This window comes from Curcuma longa, chromosome 8 (assembly GCF_044706935.1).
Source record: "Curcuma longa cultivar G26 ecotype Majalengka, Jawa Barat chromosome 8, ITB_CL_G26_1.1, whole genome shotgun sequence".
NCBI classification, from domain to species: domain Eukaryota; kingdom Viridiplantae; phylum Streptophyta; class Magnoliopsida; order Zingiberales; family Zingiberaceae; genus Curcuma; species Curcuma longa.
Window position 1 is genome coordinate 4,003,273 of NC_133868.1, and position 6,904 is coordinate 4,010,176.

The 6,904-nt window shown below is 41.2% G+C and overlaps 1 pseudogene; it reads left to right on the forward strand.

The window, feature by feature from the left end:
• Window positions 1-5,814: 5,814 nt before the first annotated feature.
• On the forward strand, window positions 5,815-6,650 carry LOC141833871 (uncharacterized; annotated as a pseudogene).
• The last annotated feature ends 254 nt before the right edge of the window (window positions 6,651-6,904 follow it).

Sequence of the window (6,904 nt, forward strand, 5' to 3'; positions counted from 1 at the left end):
AGGGATCCTTTTTCCGCTGCATTTACGCGCCTAAAATTTGTTTTAGGGGCAATGAGATCCCTACAGTTACCATCTTTAGTATGTTTGATTTGTAATCCTAAGAAAAAGTGTAACTCACCTACCCAACTCATTTCAAACTCATTTTTTATTAGTTCAATAAATTCATTTAAAAATTTAGTGTTGATTGAATCAAAAATGATGTCATCTACATATATTTGGGCTATGAAGAAGTCCTTTTCTATGGTTTTAACAAATAATGAAGGGTCAATTTGTCCTTAGTTAAAATCCTTAGATGCTAGGTATGTTGATAGTCTTTCACATCATGCCTTAGGTGCTTGTTTTAACTCATATAAGGCTTTCTTGAGTTTGAAGATATAATTTAGATAGTCTTTATCTTCAAACCCAGGTAGTTAACCTACATAGACTTTTTCTTTAATAAACCTGTTCGAGAATGTAGATTTTACGTCCATTTGATATAACTTGAATCCTTTGTGAGTTGAATAGGCTAGCAACATTCTAATGGATTCAAGTCTAACTAAGGGTGCATAGGTTTCGTCGTAGTCTAGTCTCTCTACTTGGGTAAACATCTTAGCTACTAGTCTAGCTTTGTTTCGTACAACTTCCCCTTTTTTATCTTTTTTATTCCTAAAACACTCATTTAGTTTCTATAATTGATTTGTTGTCTAGTATGGAAACTAAATCTCATACTTAGTTTTATTCAAATTGTGCTAGTTCTTCTTTCATTGCTATTATCCAGCCAAGGTCAGGTAGGGCTTCTTCTATAGTTTTTGGTTCAATATTGGAAATTAGTGTTATTTGACTTAGGTTTCTATAGGATGATCTAGTTAAAACTCCTAGGTTAGGATCACCCAATATTTGGTTAGGAGGTGATTGGTTCTTAATCTAGGTGCTCATGTGGCATCTGACTCAATTATATTTGGGGCAGTCCTATCTTCTGGTTCGGTTATGTTTGAGTTAGGTTGAATTTCCTCTTCTTCTTGATTTTGTGGATTATTAAGTTATTTAGTAGGTTGATTAATGTTACTTTCTTCATCAAATATTATATTTGTAGTTTTTTCAACTTTTAGGGTATCCTTGTTATAGACCTTATATGCCCTATTGGTTGTAGAATAACCTAAAAATATTCCCTTAGTGGTTTTGGATGTAAATTTTTCTAAGTAGTCTTTTGTGTTTAGTATATATTTTTTACATCCAAATACTTTAAGGCAATTTAAATTAAGTATTTTATTATAGTATATTTCATAGACAATTTTATTAAGATGTTTATTAATTAATATCCTATTTTGATTATAGCAAACTCTGTTTATTGCCTCAATTCAGAATTGGTTGGTTAATTTATATTTATTTAGCATTGTCCTACCTGCTTCTTGTAAAGTCCTATTCATTAATTTGATAAAATTCATTAAACCTAACATTTTTAAATTCTCCATCATGGTCACTTCTTATTCTTTTAATTTTTATATCCTTTTTATTCTCTATTAGTATGCATAAGTTAGTAAATTTTTCATAAGTTTCATCATTAGTTTTTAAGAGCTTTACCCAAATGAACCTAGAGTAGTCATCAATTATTACTAAGCAGTACTGTAGGATCGCCGTAACACGCTAGAGGGGGGGGGGGGTGAATAGCGTGTTTAACTTTTCGAGATCGTTCGTTTCTATCAAAGACTAAGCAGCGGAATTAGAAATAAGATGCAGGGGACTCGCGGATTTACTTGGTTCCTAACTCCCCAGAGTTAGTACATCCAAGGCCTATGTATGGGAGACGCCCGTCCACTAGTGGTCTCCTTTTCGAATGTTTTCGAAGGCGGAGAAACTCATCTTACAGTCCATATAAATATAATAATAAAGTAAAGAAAACAGGACAGTAAAAAATAATAACCAAAACTTGTTCGCCGATCTGGAGAATCTTGAACGTCGCGTACTCCTCCTGGATTTTTCTCGGTTGTAAGATTCTGGCCCCGTTCATGTTTAGAAACACCACTAGTCGGAGAGGAGAACTTATGAATTGATATCTCGTTGTGTACATCCGCCTCTCCTTTTATAGCCTACTTGAGTCGACTTGGGCCAATCACCAGTGGACTCCACATAAGCCCGATCCATTTTCTCCGCGGCTGACTTGGCCTTCAGGTCGACTCGAGTCCCTACTCAAGTCGACTCGAAGCTGACGTGGCATATCTTGATAAGCGTTGGCTTCCATGGCTCTTATCTGGTGCTCAGGTCGACTTGAGTATTTATTCAAGTCGACTCCATCCACTCAAGTCAACTTGACTCCATCTCGAGTCGACTTGAGTCACTTTGACTCAAGTTTGACCTGAGTTGACCCCGAGCTTGGTTCAACTGTCTTTGTTTGCTTCACCTCTACTTTCTCTATCTTGCTTCCAGCTCCTGGTTCCTGCAAGATAAGCATATGATGTGCGTAGGATATATATACATTTCTGATGTTTACATTGCACATCTTTCTGCATTACGTGGTTATTTCTTACGTTTGTCACATCCTTTATTTACGCATTAGGCATGTTTTCCTCATTTCCTAGTTCGAAGGTCTGCTTTTGTTTTTACGCTTTTGCAGGATGAAAATGGATCGGAGAAGGCAAAATGAAAGATTAACCGAAGACAAGGCACGACCGTGTCTCAAACCCTAAGGGGTCGTGCTCCCATGTTTCAGCCAGAGAGCACCATCTTCCCACGGCCGTGCCCACCAGGCACGGTAGTGCCTCTTCCCGTGCCCACACAGAGCAGCAACTTCACATGGCCGTGCCCACCAGGCACGGTCGTGCCTCCACTCGTGCTTCACCAACAAAGAGCCAACTGCTTATGGTCGTGCCCACCAAGGCACGGTCGTGTCTCCGACCATAGAAGAAGGCTCATGATTGGTCGTGCTTGGCAGGCACGATCGTGCCTGCCTCCACTCTGCAACTCGACATGGTCGTGCCTTATAGGCACGGCCGTGCCCCATTTTCCAGAGGCCACCACACCCTGGCTGTGCCTACCAGGCACGGCCGTGTAATGGGCCGTGCCAGTTGAGTATCCCAGGCCGTGTGGCTAAGCATGACCGTGTGGCGAAGGGTAAATAGGGGGGCCTATAAATACCCCCCTAAATTGCCCTAAAAAAGGAGGAGAGACCTTGGGAGTCAAGAGGAGCCACCGAAAATGCCATTTGGAGCAAGATTCGATGATCCATCCATCCTTTTGGAGTTATTCCACCACATCCATTCCACCGTTAACGATGAGCTTGCAAGGCGAAGAAGAAGACACATATTGATAAGTTTTATTTCCTTTTTCTAAGATCTAAAATGTATTCCTTCATCTCTTCTTTGTGTTGTATCCCCTTCGTTATGGAGTAGATCCTTAGATTCTAGGATGTAGGAGGAATCGAGGTGTATTGTGGATGATTGATATTATGGATTTGTATTTACCATGTTCTATGATTTATTTGTGCATTTTGCTTTATGGATGTTGTGCTTTGTGCTTATTGGATGATATGATATGAATGGTGCAAATCTTGAGGATGAGGATAAATTGTGATTTAAGAAAATCTTAGGATCATATGACCGGAGGTGCCTTGTGACAGAAGGTGAACCTTTAACCTGGACTTTCCGAGGAAATTCTTAGACTGCAATAAATCTTTATGAGAAATAGATAACGATTATTGATTGTTAGGGGGAGGTCCTTAATTGGATACCCGGTGATAGGGGGTAGGACACTAGTAGTATGCTGGAGTGCCCGGTGATAGCGGGAGAGTTATAGCCAGGCTATCTGGGGTCATCTCAATCTAACAATCGTAACGTTAGAGGATCAGTGATTTATTCCGAGGAAACCTGACGAGGTCTAATTGGATATTTTGGTTAGAATCTCTGCAAATATGTGAATATTGAGGAATGGTAAGGAGTCCATAGTCAATCAAATATAATCTTGAGGAATCCGAAGTCCTAGGATCGCTTTCCCAAAACCTATCACTAGTTGATTTTGCTTCTATTGAGGTTTAGGTACTCAGCAACACTCTCACTTTCCCAATCTCAACCCAATTATATGATCTCTCCACTCTTCTTGTGACTGTTTAGTGATTGATTCCTTGGTCTCTGTGGTTCGATATCTTTTATTACTTGACGACATTCCGTATACTTGCGGAACTACATCACAAAGTAAACAAAACATCATATTAATGAATATGGAAACTGCATATTAAGGAATGTGTTATTCGTGTCAATGACATTTAGAATCTGCAGAAAGTGACATTTAGAATCTGCTAGAAACAGGAGGAATTCTGTAATAGAAACTGAAGGCAACAACTACTGAAAAAGCTAGAAACAGGAATTCTGTAATAAATAAATAAATATATATATATATATATAATAATATGAAATATAATTACTCAAATGAGACGGGATGCCCCATACTGACGGAGCAGCCGTGCATACGGACCACGACTCTAGTACTCAAGTGGAGCATAATTTTCTATAACGACAGGTTAATTGTGGAGGTTGGCCGTCGATGATGTCCAACGTGAACACTTTCGGATTTATTCAGTAGGCGAACTAAGAGAAGATCATTCACCTTCAAAAATAATTGGGTGGGTAGGAGTTTGGATATCTGGAATACAAAAAATAAATGGGATAAAATATGATGTAAACTTAATCATAAATTGCTAATTGTAGGCATTGTCCTCCTATTTAATAACCCATAAGTATCAATATTTGACTAAAAGTTAATAACAGTTTCAATAATCTGATTAGAGAAGTATCCAAAGACTAGAATTTGCATATAATTGTGAAGAAAAAAAAATGCAATGCAATGTTCAACAGTGTAAGAAACTAGTTCAATGGTACCAAGGAAATGTTTTGTTGAACATGGCCACCAATAAATATGCATCGATTAGTGAAGAAAAATAAGCAAATCAATATTTAAGAAGCTTAATTCTGAACACATACCTTCTCTGCTTATAGTTTAGTAATACCAGTGAAATGGGGGACTAGAAGTCACAATAAAGTGACTGAGACAGTGCCCTGACTGCTATAATTTTTTTCCCTTCCATTACATTGCAGCCTCAGTTCATAGAGATTCCTCTTCATCCTTTGAGGCACCTTTTCTAGGGTGAGAAAAGTTATTTGTTTCCAAAGTGTGAAAATTCCATTTTTTTCACTCCACAGAGCCTATCTCCACATTTCCATTCCCCCACGTCCTTCCCCTACACTAACATCCATGCTGCAACCTTTGTCCTCTCCTATTCCACCAGATCGTGATCGCTCGTGGCTTTGGAGATCTCAATGACCAAGCCTTTTGAGCGTGTATGCTCAAGCTGTCATTATACTCTCAAAGGGTTAAGCTTCCCGTTGGACGTTGATGTCTCTATTTTCTCTTTGAGAAAATTTCTATGACCAGGTGAGTCCAGTGCAATGAGATTTTGAGCTGCAACTGTTATCAAAATTAGAAAAACTCTACTCCCTTTCGAAAATTGAGCTACCATAGGTTTGGATTGATTGAGCAAGAAATAATCTTTCTTAGAGAATCTTCAACAAGGTTTTTTGTTCTTCTTGTAGAGAATGCTCGAGCAGTCAAAAGGCATCTACATTGGAAGTTCTTTGCTCATACCTGATGAGTGAGGCATAAAAAGCAGAGATCAAAGTGCACAGAGTTGACAAAGTCCATTACTACTCAGATGTGCTTCAAGGATGTTATGGTGTTGGAGAGAATCTAAAAGTTGAAAATCTTAAGGGTGCTCAAGATTTCAGTAGCTTCCATAGAAATCGAGCAGTGAATGATCGGTTGATCACACTGGCTTAGACTTTAGAGAAGATGAGGCCTGTAGACGGCAAGGGAAGCTACCACTATGAATCAACTTAGGATCATAACTTTGGCACCAACGCCAACAACTTCGAGTTGCAAAATGGCAACAAGCCACTCCGTCGACACAAAACCTTGGGATCCCACACCAAGCCGACGCCCTCCAATTGGGATGACGTGCAGAAGTCCGAAGGCGAGCACAAGCAGGCAACGAGCAAGCCATGGAACTCCAACGCGGACGACCGCAGGCTGCTAACGTCTTTGTCTCAAAGAGGGAGGGACTCCTACAGTAGCGCCGACGGGGATGACATAGTTCTTGCGATCACTGTGCAGGAGGAAGGGGAGACAAAGAAGATCGACTACTGGGGGCCAGCAAGCCGACGGTGGAGGACGCGGCGGTGGCAATTCGGTCGATCTGGCTCCGCAACACGGGCATCGAAATGACGTCGATCGTGAGCAAGGAGCCATCGAGGACAGGGATGCCACTGCGGGAAACAACGCCGGTGCTGAAAAGCCCGATCTCGTCGAGGTCCTCCACGCCAGGCAGGGTTCGACCAGGTGGGAAGCAACCGGAGGGCCACCAAGCCGCGGCGGGAGTGACGGCTATTAGGAGCGGGGAGAGGAGAAGCAACGTCGTTCCCTATGGGAGGGCGAACGGAAGCGGCGGGGCCAGGGCATTGAGGACGGAAGCGAAGATCGACGGCGACAAGTTGGGGGAGGTCAATGCGGCGACGGAGCAAGAGAGGAACCCTAATTCGTTGGAATCCCACGTCGTTGCTCCCGTCGAGGACGAAACTGGCGTCACCCCTGTCTTATACTGCGTCGGGATCAGAATTCGGAGAGGATAAATTGGGCGGAGCAGCAAGAGCGGAAGAGAGGCAAGGAGAGGTGCAAGAGGGGGAAGAGGATCGAGGTATAACTTCGAAGCATACCATGGACATAAGAAGCTGAAAGGTTTTTGATGGGCGAAATCTTCGAAGCAGACTGCGGACATAAGAAGATCCTGGATATAAGATCTCCTCAACGACAATATGCTTTAAACAACCATTGTCTTTGACCAACCAAAAAAATCTTTAATAGACAATGCTTTTTGAAAAAGCGT